The sequence below is a fragment of the Rutidosis leptorrhynchoides genome, chromosome 2 (genome assembly GCF_046630445.1).
Source record: "Rutidosis leptorrhynchoides isolate AG116_Rl617_1_P2 chromosome 2, CSIRO_AGI_Rlap_v1, whole genome shotgun sequence".
Taxonomy (NCBI): Eukaryota; Viridiplantae; Streptophyta; class Magnoliopsida; order Asterales; family Asteraceae; genus Rutidosis; species Rutidosis leptorrhynchoides.
Window position 1 is genome coordinate 638,308,682 of NC_092334.1, and position 14,606 is coordinate 638,323,287.

The 14,606-nt window shown below is 33.2% G+C and overlaps 2 long non-coding RNA genes across 2 annotated transcripts; both read left to right on the forward strand.

Moving 5' to 3' along the window:
* Positions 1 to 1,430: 1,430 nt before the first annotated feature.
* LOC139893688 (uncharacterized) lies at positions 1,431 to 6,371 on the forward strand. The gene is made up of 5 exons (XR_011774667.1): positions 1,431 to 2,153; positions 3,380 to 3,440; positions 3,655 to 3,888; positions 4,058 to 4,270; positions 6,261 to 6,371. It is a non-coding gene; the product is annotated as an uncharacterized lncRNA (long non-coding RNA).
* Positions 6,372 to 6,485: 114 nt separating this feature from the next.
* On the forward strand, positions 6,486 to 7,439 carry LOC139893689 (uncharacterized). Its single transcript, XR_011774668.1, has 3 exons — positions 6,486 to 6,590; positions 6,913 to 6,975; positions 7,072 to 7,439. It is a non-coding gene; the product is annotated as an uncharacterized lncRNA (long non-coding RNA).
* Positions 7,440 to 14,606: the final 7,167 nt, after the last annotated feature.

The following is a 14,606-nucleotide window of genomic DNA, read 5'->3' on the forward strand; positions in this document are numbered from 1 at the left end:
AACAAATGTAATACGCGTTTACTTTTGCCCGTTCTATTGTTCATCCATTTTTTCCAATTGATAGAAAGGATAATATTATATTTTCAAGCGAGGATTAGTAGTAGAAAATAATACTAATAAGCATGTTCAGCTCAGCAATTTAGAAAGACCCTAAGCAAAGATAAAAATAGATTCTTATACACGTTAAATTTTTTGTTACAATGAAAAATTATAAATACGAAAGAAGATTCCAAGACAGCCGTATCAAATTGTTTTATTATCAAACATTTATTTAAATTTTTTTATTTAATTTACTTAACTATTAGACAATTGTTTTATATTTTGGACTCTTCAAATTTTTCGGGCCGTGAGCGGTTGCCCATTTGCCCATATTCAAAGACACCTCTCACGTATATACTCTTCATCCGTCCGAAAATAAATGTCATGTTTTGACTTTTTGAGTCTTTTTTCTTCAAGTTTGACTTTAAATATCTTAATTATTTTGGGACGGAAAGAGTAATATACTAATAATAATAATAAAAATAATAATAAGCTGTGAATGTAAATTATGTAACAACAATTCTTTGGGCATTAGGTGTGTCGTGTGCATAGAAATAGAAATATAGACAGTCAACTTTTAAATGTCAAAAGCAGCACACCAATAACGTAAATTTTAATTTTGATTCTCCTACGGAGCCCAAAAAATTAACATATCCCGAGAAAAACTTGTTAACGTGAGGATATTTATCAAGAAGTAATTAGATACTGTTCGGATAAGATGCTTGTTAAATGAATAAAAATTAAGATTTACCAAAAAGTAATTGATTTAATAATTTCCAGGTACTCATGTTTTGATTTAATAGTTTAATCTTAGACTAAAATGTTGGATAAATGTTACTCTCTCCCTCCTAATTTAATACTCATGTTTTGATTTTTTAAAATTTTATTTGATTTTTTTTTTTTGTGTTATATATACTTCCTCCGTCCCATTACAAGTGTCCACTTACTTTTTGCACACAGTTTAAGAAAATTTCACTAACTTCATTCTCAACTAATCAGAAATCTTCTCTCTCCATAATAATCTCTTTTCATTGGTTAAAATACAAAGTTGACACTTGAAATGGGACATCTCGAAATAGAAATGTGGACAGTTATTGTGAGACAGAGGGAGTAATATTTAATAAAAAAAAATACCCAATTAAAATGGGAAGTGATCCTTACACACTCTTTTTTGATCCATTCACACTTTTGATTTGAATGTGACTAACCCTCACAATAATTTACACCATCCACCCTCTAACTCTTCCTACTAAAGGGTATTATAGTCATTTATATTTATATTTATATTTATATATATATACTAATTACCGTAAAAAAATACAATTCTATTGCCTAAAAGCCTTTACTTCCACTGTTATATACTTTAGCCATGGGTTTTTTTTTTTTTTTTCCCTTCCTGAAGCTTCTACTTTCCTCACCTCACCTTCAAGCCCTCAACTGAAATGAGACTGCAGAGTCTCCATCGCCATCGACCATCACCATCACCATCACCATCACCATCACCATTGTATCCATCGCCATCGCCTACATCACCCACCATCTCTGGCATGAAACCGTTGGCTTCTTCCATCATAATTCTATTGCCTAAAAGCCTTTACTTCCACTGTTATACTTTAGCCATGGGTTTTTTTTTTTTTTTTCCTTCCTGAAGCTTCTACTTTCCTCACCTCACCTTCAAACCCTCAACTGAAATGAGACTGCAGAGTCTCCATCGCCATCGACCATCATCATCACCATCACCATCACCATCACCATCACCATCGTATCCATCGCCATCGCCTACATCACCCACCATCTCTGGCATGAAACCGTTGGCTTCTTCCATCATAAACGCCACTCTTTCTCCTTCCCTTAAAACCTTCTCCTCGCAGGCTAAAAACAAAACAAAAAAAATAAAAATAAATAAATAAAAAAAATTAGGGTTTCCACATCCTGCTTCATCTACGATTGGGGCGATTCCCCATTCTCTCCGATTTCTACTCACTAATTAATTGGAATCATCTAAAGGTGCTCACGTCCTCTACGATTTCCCTCTGATTTTTTACAATCCATTGGATTTCCGCCATAGCCACTACCATTGTAACCACCGCTGTAACTGCCATTGCCGAAATCGGGTATACTTCTGTCTTCCAAGCATCAGTAGGTATATTTACTATTTTTTACTTAAATAATGATGTTGTTGGCTTCGTTGGTTTCAATTGATGTACAAACCGCTCCAATTGCTTGAGGTTGATGTAGGATATTGGAAGATGAATTGATTGCAATAAAAGGGGTTTTTTTTTTCAATTGCAATATATATATATATATATATATATATATATATATATATATATATATATATATAGGGGCAGGATCAATGGGGAAGTAACCAATCGAGGGAAGCAAAATTTTTTTTTTTTTTCGTTTTTTTTTTCCGGCATCAAGATCAAACGAAAATATGAACATTTAGAAGAGACACTTCGTGATGAATGTTATTATTTAGGCGGGAAAACGATCGACAAGAATAACATTCAAGATAATATTGTTCGTGAAGAATATGAACGTTTTTTTTTCCATGTTTTGTGAAGTAAAATTTAGCCCGATTTAGGGTTTGGGGTTTGGTGTTTTGGGTTTATTCCATAAACCCAAAACACCAAACCCCAAACCCTAAACTCTAAAACATTCGTGTTAAAAACTCAATCTAAATCCTAAATCTAAACCCTAAATCTAAACCCTAAACCCTAAATTTCTAAACCCTAATATCTAAACCCTATAAACCCTAATATCTAAACCCTAATATCTAAACCCTAATATCTAAACCCCAATAGCTAAAACCTCAAAATACGCTCGAAAAACACGATAATTGTTATATATTACTTCTTCGAGCGTTTTCCCGCCAAAATAAAAACATTTATCACAAAGTGTCTCTACTAAATGTTCATATTTTCATCTCATCTATAATGTTCATGAACAAAGTTTTTTCAAAAAACGAAAAAAAAAAAATTTGCTTCCCCCCGCTTCCCCCCGATTGGTTACTTCCCTATTGATCCTACCCATATATATATATATATATATATATATATATATATATATATATATATATACACACACCTTTTTTAGTCTAATTATTTTGTATTCCGTAATAGTCTGGTTACTGAGTGTTTTTTTTTTTTTTTTTTTTTTTTAAATTTCATCCTCATCTCTCTCGACTCTCTTTCAGTCTGTGTTAATTTGTTAAAATTATCCACTTCATATCTTCGTTTATGTAATTTCAAAGTACATTTATTTATATATATTTTTTTCTTTTTTAGTGGTTCTATAATCATCTTGAGAACTGTTGTATGTTGTTAATAAATTTCAGGTTCAACTTCATATATTGGTTGTTGTTGTTGCTGGGTAGTTGTTTTTGCCCATATTTTATGGTAAGTATCAACGATTCTGCATATAAAGGTTAATCACTTATTTTTTTGGGTCAGATTTCTTCTATTCGATGATTATTGTGTTCTTCTTTTCATTTTTTATTTCTTTTCTTTTTTGTGCCCTATTTGATTTATGTATGAATCTTAGTTGATTAAAAGTTTACCAATGCAGTTGGTTTTGTATTTTAATTTATTTCACCTTGCTAATTGGTAACAGCCTTATTAAGTGAATTATTTTACAATTGAATGCTGTCAAGTAAGAAGACACAGAGGAATTATGTTTCTAATGAGTGTAGTTCTTCTAAGATTCATTTGGTGATGATATTGATTTGTGTGGAATCTCGGTTTCTTTATTGGTGATGTCTCTTTTAGTGGGTATGTGTCTTCTTCAACTAGCGGTGGCTAAAGTGTATTATTGTGTAGCGTTTTTGTGGCGTGTTCGAATTGGTTGGTACGTTACTATATTTTTCAAATCGATAACTTCATATTTTTGATTTTTTGATAATGATTTTGGTGTTTTCATTTAGTTTGTTATTTACCGTTGATGATCATTTGTATTGCACATTACATTCGGCGAACGTAACTAATATCTCTATCTTATTGTCACTCACTTTTTGTAGGATAGCACAAACAGTTACCTTCGACGATCGAATAACAAATATAAGACAATGGAGGTACACGCTTATTGCAAATGGATTGCAAGAGGTCTGTTCAGCCCAACACCTGGTGATGTTGAGGATATGAAGGAAGGGAATCAAGATGCGAATGTTTCGATTCAAGAAGGGGATGGAAACAATAAGGACCCCAAGTCTAATGGACAATTCTTCTAAAAGGTATGACTGTTTGATTTTTTTCTGTTCAAACATATGATTTTGATGATTTATGGCATTTTTGGATTATTTTTTTTCCCTAGGGGTAATACTGTTATAGGCAAGGTTGCAAAATTCGCTATTCGGGGATTAATTGGTCGAGACTTTGAAAGGATTAATCGATAATTCGGGGATTAATCGATAATTCGGGGATTAATCGGATTGTACTGTATACATTTAAAAATTAAACTTTAGAAATTATATTTGTAACTATAGAAAAAAACCATAAATATAAAGATAATTTTTCCAAAAGTAAATCCTAGGTTAAACAGACCAATCTAACAGCTCATCTAGAACCAAAACAAGCAGTCTAAACTAGGGATGGCAATGGATCGGATATGGATCGGGTGATACCGTATCCATATCCATATCCATTTAGTTTTTGTTCATCCATATCCATATCTATATCCATTTAATTTTTGTTCATCCATCTATATCCATATCCACTGGATTAAGCGGGTTAATGGATATCCAATGGATGTTAATTTTTTTTTACAATATTTCCCAATATGTGATTAGAACAACAACGTAATTTAGTAAAAATAAATATAACGTGGCATAATTAAAATTTATCCACAAAAACGTGTAATATTTGTCGAAGATAGAACACAATTTGTGGAACTTACTATTAAACGCAGATTATAAAAAAGTAAATATGTAATTTTTATGCTTATTTTGTTAGATATACATGTTTTATTGTGATATATCATAGTTGTTTCGTTTTAAAGTTGAAACCAAAATGTAAACTTAACGGTAAATGCATTTTAATAGTAAATATGTATACATATATCTATATTTTTGTATTTGTATATATATTTCGGGTTTTAATGGATATATCCATGGATGAAACTTTTCATCCATGTTCATATCCATATCCATTTAGGTTCATCCATATCCGTATCCATATTCATTTAGGTTCATCCATATCCATCATGAAACGGGTGGATCGGATGGATATCCATCGGATCGGGTGATTATTGCCATCCCTAGTCTAAACCAACAGTCCAAACTAAAAGCCCATCTCGATCCACTGGCCAAAAACCGACCAAGCTGTCGGAGCTCCGGCGAGTCCACTCAAGTACAACAACTCTAGATGGTGAGGAAACGATGAAGAAAAAGCCGCTATCTTCGAGAAAGATAAAAAGAGTCAAAAATTCCGGTTAATCGGAAAAAACACCTAACAACACCCACATATCGGAAAAGCAATAGAGAGCAAACAAAAAACAACAAAAGAACCACTTACCAAACCAGATCGGACCACAGAATATCTTAAACGAGACTCGGCGCCTGCAACCAAATTTTTCTGGAAAATGGGACTTATTGTTGTACTTCATTTTTTGTAAGGAAAAATATTGATCTAAGAAGAATGGAAAAACTAATGGGGTTATAACTTATAACTTATCAGCTGTATCGAATTTCTATTAAACAATAATAGATATGTAATGTGTACTATATGATCATAGGCGGTGTACCGAAATAAGGAAATAAACCCACCGTTTATCTAGAAATACGTCATATTTTTAAGGTAATTTACGTTTATAGTTGTTACGTGTTTCGATTTTATGTGTAACTAGATGTGGGTTTACAGGATTTTATGTAGCTATTTGGTTGTTTGAGTTACCTTTGATCTTTTTCATATTCTATGGTTTTCATGTGTTTATTTACATGTATTTGTATTCACCTTGCACACTTATAATTAAGTGTTATGCATGCTACAAATGTTGTTTTAAGTAAAAATCAGGTGTCTGCTTCCTTCAATTCATGTTGGTTGTTTAGTTGTTGATTATTTGATTTAGTCTCATACATGCTACAAATCTTCATTTTTAGTGTTTATTGCTACTACAGATCTTCAATATATATAACATATGATGTATTTTGTATAAATTTTGGACATTGATATTGTGTTTTTTTTAGTTTCTTATAATGGTTGCTCATTGTGGTATGTGATTGTCAGTGTCTTGACGAGAGGCGAGAGGGTTTTGTGCACAGTTGAGAGGACCAGGAGCAGATTTGTACCAAATATATTGTTTACAAAGATTTTCTAAAAAAATCAAAGAGTTCCAGGTTTGAATGCAACTTCATTTCTCATATAAACATATTTTTTATATATATTTACTTACCTTATATAGTTTATAACATTTGAATATATTTACCACTCATATTTGTTCCAAATTGTCTGCCAGGATCATACAGGCTTTTGGAATGGCAGACGTGAGTTATAAGAAACAAAGTTGGTATAGCAGATTTGGTGATCAATGTGTGATGAATGATGAGACAACAAAAAGTAAGTTATTTTCATACAGAGGTATACTAAATTCAATATAGTTGTTACGTCTAACAACTACTACCAATTAATACACAAAATACATGGATAATGTCGCTGGAACTATTTGTGTACCACCGGCAGATGAACAAAGTTCTGTCATTATCGGTATGATTCCATCAAAGCATCATATTATACATACATAGATTACATAGTTTTTTACAACATCAACATACATTCTTATTTCCATACTACTATTACGCGAATAAGATCTGCCAGCATATTTAAAATTTACTTTTGACTATTTATTGAGCAAAAATTTTGACAGATTTTTATGATACAGACACATTAGCAAAATGGGTGACCCAAATTGTATTGGAACAAATGGAATTTCTAACATATATTTGTAAGAAACATAACCTATCATTCCCTCTGCCTTAGATTGTACATTTATTGTTCAATAATCATGTGCAAAAATTTCTTTTCACTATTTTTCCTGCAGGTCCTTAACAAAACAATTTGTAATGGGGATTGTACCTACCTTCCGTTCCTCTGCCTCTGCCAAAGTAGTAACACCAACATTATGTTACCTCTGCCAATTAGAAGACAACATTTAATAACCAACTATACTACTTACCGGATCTTGATTTTGGATACAACACCGATGTTACACAAGTGTACACTGCATTATGCAGCCTTTTGAACATCTATGTATTGAGTCTGCAACATTTTGAACTACGCAAGTGTATACTACAGTTTCATACTTTCATCTAACAAAATGTTTACAAAATCCGCAGCAGCGTGCGGACTACAAATCTAGTATTTAAACAAAGAGTTTAGATGGATCAAAAAAGGGCGTGTGAGGATCATTCCCCAATTAAAATATGTATAAAGCTTAATTTATTTATATAATTTTTATCAAATATTATATAATACAAAAAAAATTATTTAAATTCAAAGTTAAGATGTAAAGAATTTGAAAAGTTAAAACGGAACTATTACTTTATGACTATGGCAGTAGTTGAAACTAGTTGTGGAGCTCTCGCTTCGTGCCGGGAGCTCCGTTTTGAATGCGAGTTAAAAAAAAAGTCTTGATCTATTTTGTAAAAAAGAATTTTTTTCGACATAACATTGAAGGGTTGTTCCTTTTGTGAAAGTTGCTTCTTTTAGCGTTCGGGTTTTATTTTTAAAAAAAAGTTAGTAAAGTGGGGGTTCGATTTGTATTTTAATAAAAGTTAGTGGGTTAAGTTTGTGAAATTTGAAAAAACTTTACGTATAAAGTGGGGGTTCGATTTCTATTTTAATAAAAGTTAGGGGGTTAAGTTTGTGAAAATTGAATATTAGTAAAAGGAAAAAAAGTTAGTAAAGTGGGGGTTCGATTTGTATTTTAATAAAAGTTAGGGGGTTAAGCTTGTAAAAGTTGGGATAAAATATACGTGTAAAGTGGAGGTTTCGATTTGCATTTTAATGAAAGTTAAGGGGTTAAGTTTGCGTAAAGTGAAAAAATGAATAGTACTATTTATTGGCAATTTACCATTTAGATATAGGTATTTTAATGAAAGTTAAGGGGTTAAGTTTGCGTAAAGTGAAAAAATGAATAGTACTATTTATTGGTACTTTACCTTTTAGATATAGGTATAATATTTATAATGGTGTGTTATATTGTATATACTTGGTTATCTAATCAATAATGTACGGACACTTCTCAAGTTAATTATTCCACAGGTCTAAGAGGAAATATTATAAAATTAAAAAACAACATATATGAATCTTGTGTTTTTTTCCCCTTACGATCATATTCCATCAACTTTTCGTAATATACTGCTACCATCTTGAGGTGTTCACATTTAATGTTATAAAATAGGGAAATTGTTCAAAATACACTTTTTTTAAGGCTTCAAACAAAATATCTTTTTACACCATTCGGTAGACGGGATTTCCGTCTACCACCTTTATCTGTCGTCTACTACCATTTTTACAAAGTAGTCGACGGTGAGATAAAGGTGGTAGACGAATTCCCGTCTACTGGCAGAGTTATTAGACAGCGAGAAAAAAGCAGTAGACAGACATTTATAAAGTAGTCGACTGTCTACTGCCTTGTTGTTACTGTCTACTGCCTTGTTGCTGTCTACTGCCTTGTTAGTGTCTACAAGGCAGTAGACAGCAACAACAAGACAGTAGACAGCAGCAACAAGGCAGCAGACAGTCGACTACTTTATAAATGTCTGTCTACTGCTTTGTTCTCGCTGTCTAATAACTCTGCCAGTAGACGGGAATTCGTCTACCACCTTTATCTCACCGTCGACTACTTTGTAAAAATGGTAGTAGACGACAGATAAAGGTGGTAGACGGAAATCCCGTCTACCGAATGGTGTAAAAAGATATTTTGTTTGAAGCCTTAAAAAAAGTGTATTTTGAACAATTTCCCTATTTTATAACATTAAATGTGAACACCTCAAGATGGTAGCAGTATATTACGAAAAGTTCTGTCTACCACCTTTATCTCACCGTCGACTACTTTGTAAAAATGGTAGTAGATGACAGATAAAGGTGGTAGACGGAAATCCCGTCTACCGAATGGTGTAAAAAGACAATTTTTTTTTAAAAAAGTGTATTTTGGTTGAAGCCTTAAAAAAAGTGTATTTTGAACAATTTCCCTATAAAATATACCCGCTGGGCCTTAATGACTTTCGCCCTATAAGTTTAATTGGAAGCTACTACAAAATCCTCGCAAAAGTCCTTTCAATTCGTATCCGAAAGGTCATTCCCAATCTTATAGGAGAAGAGCAAAGCGCGTTCTTAAAAAGAAGATTCATCCTTGACGGGTCACTAATCGCGAATGAAGCCATCGAGTACCTTAGCAAACATAGAAAGAAGAGCCTTATTTTCAAGGTGGATTTTGAGAAATTCTTTGATAGCTTGAGTTGAGATTTCCTCCTCGAAATGATGAAGAGAATGGGATTTGGGCATCGGTGGAGAAAATGGATGCTTGCTTGTCTCAAATCGGCATCTATCTCTATTCTCGTCAACGGGTCGCCAAACGATGAGTTTGGTATCGAACGAGGTGTTAGGCAGGGGATCCCTTGTCTCCTTTCTTATTCATTATCGCGGCGGAATGTTTGAATTATCTAACTAAACAAGCATTATCTAGTGGTTTATTTAAAAGGGTGGAGATTGGGTCGGATAGAGTTTTAATCTCGCATTTGCAATATGCGGATGACACCATCTTCATTGGTGAATGGAATCGTGTAAACTTTAGCAACCTCATGAAAGCTTTTAAGTGCTTTGAAAATGTCTCGGGTCTAAAAATTAATTTTCATAAAAGTCTCATCTTCGGGTTAGGTGTTATAAGCGAGGAAGTGGAATGTTTGGCTAATAGAGTTGGATGCAAGGTTGGTGAATTCCCGTTCACATATCTCGGTCTTCCAATAGGCCGAAACATGAATAGAGTGGAGAATTGGAAACCGTTAGTGGATAAGTTTACTTCGAGGCTCGCGGATTGGAAAGCTAAAACGGTTTCTTATGGTGGAAGGTTGACACTCATTAAATCGGTCCTAAGTAGTTTACCGCTATACTATTTTTCACTCTTTCGTTCTCCCATGAGTGTTATTAAGTGTTTAGAAAGTATTAGGCGCAATTTATTTTGGGACGGGTCGGGTAAATGGGAGGAGACTCATTTACCTTATGGTGAAGGTCGTCTCAATATCGGGTCTCTCCGGGGCAAAAACCTCGCTCTTTTGGGGAAATGATTTTGGGGGGTTAAAAACGAACCTAATTCGCTTTGGGTTACGGTTATTAAAAGTATTTATGGCTCTAATGGACTACTCCCACCTTTGGTCAAAATTGCCCGCAAGGAAGGAGTGGTGTTTGGTCAAATATATTGCGTGCAGGTTATGCAATCGAGAAGTTAGGATTAAGCTTTGCTTCTTCGTTCTCAAAAGCAATCGGTGATGGATCGAGCACTCAATTTTGGAAGGATCCGTGGGTGTCAAATGTGCCTCTTAAGGAAAGTTTCAAGCGGCTATTCCACCTGGAGTCTCAGCCGAATGTTGTAGTTCGAGATAGAGTACAATGGGTCGGTCAAAACTGCAATTTAAATTGGAGCTGGAACCGAGTATTGACGGGCATATCACTTATGGAGTTGGAGCAGTTAACTTCACTTCTTAACAGGTATACCAAGCAGGACATGTACAGGGATGAATGGATCTGGAATCTAGCGCCAAACGGCGTGTTTACAACAAAAAAATTGTCGGGTCTGATCGATGAACATACTTTAATTGGTAACAGTGTGCTTCAAGAAACTCTCAAAAATAATTTGGTGCCTGCAAAAGTGGAACTCTTCATATGGAGGGTATTGAAACGGCGTATCCCGGTCCGTATCGAATTAGATAAAAGTGGTATTGACCTGAACTCCGTTAGATGCCCTTTATGTGACGATGATGTGGAAACAATTGACCATATAGTGATATTTTGCCGGCATTCGATGGAAATTTGGGAAAAAGTCTACAAGTGGTGGGGGTTGGGTGCATTTACAAATCTAAGTATAAGTGAAGCTTTTCAAGGAAATTGTAATCGTGTGCTTTCCCCTATGAGTTCGAAAATTTGGCCAGCTTTAGAATGGACGTGTGGGTATCTCATATGGTGCAACCGGTATAAGAAAGTCTTCAACAATTCTACTTGGAGTAATGCGACGGCTCTTATGGAGATTCAACTTAAATCCTTCGAGTGGATCTCAAATCGTATCAAGGATAGGAAGATTAATTGGCTAGAGTGGATTTCTGACCCCTGGTCCCCTTCGACTTAATTTACCTGGAACTTGTCTTGGTTGCGATCTTTGCAACAATGCAGCTATATACTGTTTTTGCTCCATGTCTGATGTGCTATCTGATTTCGTATATTAGGCTCCTGATCTATTGTTTTTTTTTCGTGTCTGCTGTAAAGGGTTGGGCCCCCTTATTGGCCCAATTTAGTGCTAATACAACTCGGCTTTTCCAAAAAAAAAAATATTTAGTTTGTTTCAGAATTGGTAAAAAGATATTATATATATATATATATATATATATATATATATATATATATATATATATATATATATATATATATATATATATATATATATATATATATATATATATATATATATATAACCACGCAGGCTTGCCTGAGTGGCCACCGAGTTGCCCAATGAAGCACACCACCCGGGTTCAATTCCTGGCTATGCCAAATTGTTCAAAAAAGGAGTGTGACTAGAGGTGCGCATAATGCACAATTCACTCGGTACCAGGTCTTGCGCTCGGGGGGCTTGATTACCTGAGGTTTTACCTTCTATGGGGGAGCCAGTGTGCTCGTTCATAGGAGGGTTTACTCGCTTACGCAAAAAAAATAATATTAAAGTTAATTAAAACACTTTTAACAAGGAACTCAATTTGATTAGAACTAGTGTTTGGGCCGGCCTTCTTCGCTAGGCCATATACCAGATTAAGACAACTTAACAACTTTTTAGTAGCCTCAATATGTTAGCCCAACAAGCAAAAATTAATTAAATAGCTTCAATTATTTTTCTAAACGAAAATAGTTAACTATTTAGTTAAGATGGTGATTCTCACATACTATTTTTTTTAATTCATGTACACTTTTGCCTTATAAAATCACAGTTATGCCCCTAGAGAGTTGAACTTATATATTATTGTAAGTATAATTAAGGGTAAAATAGTTAATTAGATGTACGTGGATAAAAAAAGTAGTGTGTAAGGATCACCTCCCCATTAACTAAATAGTTAAATATATTTAAAAACAATTATAATGGTCAATGTGCACCACCCATTACCATATTATCTAATAGACAAAAGTTATGAATAGTAACTTAGGGCATTTTTGTCCTTTCATCTTTTTTTTTTCTTTTTAACTAAATTTCATTACACCAACAAAGCCCCCCACACTTTTTTCACAAATTCAAATCGACTGTGACGACCTGGAAATTTCCGACCAAATTTAAACTTAATCTTTATATAGTTTCGATGCGATAAGCAAAGTCTATTAAACCGAGTCTCAAAATTTTTGAACTGTTTCATGAAATCATTTTACCTTCCACCAGTTTTGACGATTCAAGAACAATTAATTGTAACTTGATATGTGTGTGTGTGTGTGTGTGTATATATATATATATATATATATATATATATATATATATATATATATATATATATATATATATATAAAATTTGAAACATAATTTTAAATATTGTATGTTGTTGTTACTAAAATTTATTTATGTAAAATAAAATAAAAATAGGATATTATAATAATTATTATTTAAAATATATCTATATATATAAATAAAGTATAAATGTTAAATAATTGTAATACTCATTTGATGTCCCGATTGATATTAAGTAAGTTAAATTCAAACTTATATGATTTTAAAATAAACGGTGATTCGAAAATGAGTTCTATAAATTTTAGATTTATTAAAAATATATTTAGGAACTATTTATTGAGTTTTAAATTTTTTTTTATATTTTACTTGGATTAGGGGTGAATAATTAATGTAATTTTTATTTAATAATTAATGATCAAATTTTATACCATAATGACCAAAATAAATAAATATAGTTAATTTAAAAATTTGGAATTTTTCCAAAGACTTTTATCCGTCACTGATTAGCAACGGAGTACGATACACTCCGTGTGTTAAAACTGTCGGCAAAATTATATTATGTACTTCACACGTTTATAATTTTAAATATTATTATAATTATTATAATATTATTATTATTATTACTTTATGTTATATTCTCAAATTAATTGAATTACACCCGTGAATCAATTAGACATGTAAGATTACTATGAATGATTGAATTACAATTACTCTCTCTTTCTATCTTTCTTTCCATCTGTCCATTTTCATTTATATATACATATTACTTTCATACATGAGAGAACACTCAACACAAACACCCAGATACTTCTCCTTCTTTCTCATACCACCTAAACCCATTTAACCTCCACAATGTTTGTGTTCGGGTGCAACCTCTTCAACCGAGAGTACCACTACCTTTCACCACCTTCAACAATTTCATTGATTCACCATCACCTCCACCGATTCATCACTATTAAAAACTCATCTAAACCGCCACCACCTATTAACCCATTTGCTACAGTTAAAACCGCCACCTTTAATCCCTCATATTACTATATTATATCATGTCCGTTTAAATAACTACGAAACCAAAACCCACTGTTACTAGTCTGTCTCTAATAGTATTACTAGTTAGTTCAATCACCGGAGTCATCTTCACTTCACCATTGTTGTTGCTACTTTCTCCTGTCTCCTGTCGTTCGAATAAAACACTTATAATTTCTATTACTGTTTCATGTTCGAAGTAAGACTATCAACCACACCCCACTTGTTGATTTTCTATTGCATACTACTATTACTCGACGGCAGTTATTTTTCCTGATGACATCGTGAACCTGCCGCTCAACTCTTTTGCTACAATTAATTCGAAGGGCTGCTGCTATCTTCCTTCCTTCTTAAAACCGAGATAAACCACAGCTGCAGTCCTTAATTATATTCAAAACCCGTCACTGATATCCTGTTTCAATTACTCGAACCAACTATCAGCTTAACCACTAAAATGCTGTTTCACTTTTATGTTTCTGTCACTATTTAATCAACCACTAGAACAATCATCAACCCCCATGTTTTCTATTCGAACCATCAAACCATCACCTAAACCACCATGATTAATCTTCTATTATTGATTAATCTTCTATCATTGTTTCCTGTTTCTAACTAAACTGCTACACCCAATTATTTTTCTGTTTCTTTTTGCTGTAAACACAACCATAAACCAGCCCCTTTAAACACTTTAATGATTGCTACAGACCCCTTGGTATAATTGCTACCCAATTACTTACGATGATAAGTTTTGGTGTTTTTGATAGTTTCAACTAATTCCCATAATATATTATTGAAGAAACAGAAACACAAGTGAAACAATCAAAACAACCACCAAACCATTACCTGTTACTGCC